This window comes from Rhopalosiphum maidis, chromosome 3 (genome assembly GCF_003676215.2).
Source record: "Rhopalosiphum maidis isolate BTI-1 chromosome 3, ASM367621v3, whole genome shotgun sequence".
NCBI lineage: Eukaryota > Metazoa > Arthropoda > Insecta > Hemiptera > Aphididae > Rhopalosiphum > Rhopalosiphum maidis.
Window position 1 is genome coordinate 15,217,597 of NC_040879.1, and position 1,399 is coordinate 15,218,995.

General features: G+C 31.4%; 1 pseudogene; it reads left to right on the forward strand.

Moving 5' to 3' along the window:
* The first annotated feature begins 218 nt into the window (after nucleotides 1-218).
* Nucleotides 219-772, forward strand: LOC113559986 (annotated as a pseudogene).
* The last annotated feature ends 627 nt before the right edge of the window (nucleotides 773-1,399 follow it).

The window sequence follows — 1,399 nt, forward strand, 5'->3', positions numbered from 1 at the left end:
TTTTCGATGGTGTGAATGTGGAAGACCGTATGGTAATTTTTGCTACAGATGAAGGTCTTCAACATCTATCGAATAGTTCAAGTTGGTACATTGACGGAAACTTTGATTTAGCCCCAAAAGATTTTCTTCAACTGTATGTGGTAAGAGTTAAAATACAAAAACACTTATAACATCTATATACTGTTTGTTGAAAAATAAAAATAAAAACGTATGAAAAAATGCTGACCAAAATTCTAGAAAATGTTCTGAACAGCAATTATATCCAGATCCAACGAGCTTTCATATAGATTTTGAAAAATCTGTAATCAACGCAGTAAAATCTGTGTCGGGAGAGCATATGTGCATTAATGGTTGTTTTTACCATCTTACACAAAGTACACACAGAATAATTCAAAAACTTGGCCTAGAACAAATATACAGAGAAGATGAAAGTTTTAGTGAGTTTTGTAGAAAACTGGACGGGTTGGCATTTTTACTTTTAGAAATGGTTAAAGATAGGATGGCTCACTTAAAGAACATAATGCCAGATCATGCCAATGAGCTAGTTGATTATTTTGACAAAACTTATGTAAATGGAACTTATAGACAGATAGGTATTCCAGGAGAGACTAATATATGTTTTAGAAATTGTCTACTACTATTTCTACTTGAACAATGGAATACTCATGATTTGACTTTGGCAGATAGCGATCGTACAAATAACCAAACTGAAGGTTGGAATAACCGTTTTTCTAGACTGGTCGGCCACAAGCATCCAAGTATTTGGGTTTAATAACCAAAATGAGGTTAGAAATTGCTACAGATGAAACGAAGTTGGCACAGCAAAGTCTAGGTTTATTAAGCAACAAAAGAAAATTACCATATTATGAAAAAAATCAAAATTTATTAAAAATCTCTGCTTGGAAATCAAAGAAGGAAACAAAAGCTTACCGGAATTTAACTGCAATAGCACACACATACGTTTTTATTGACCTATATATTATACTTTTTTACTTGTATACTTTTATTACCTACTCGAAAATTGACATTGCAATATTATAATGTTATATGAATACGGACAATACAGTATGACCAACTGTGTTAAAAATTTTAAACAAATTAACATATAACCTATGTATTAATAATTATATATATGTATACAATATGACCAATAATGTATAAAAAAAATTTTAAACACCTAATTTAATACTTTAATTTCAATTGTTATATATTTAATTATTTTAATTTGACTTTATTTTCCGTGGATTATTTTTCCTGTGGCTTTTTTTTCCCTGGGTTTTTTTTCTGATTACCCACTAACACATATCTGTACAGTGGAGTTTCGGCGGCAGCAACGGTGTTGGATGCCCGAAACCGGATGCCTGGACGACAAACGTCGAACCTACCTATATCAAATATC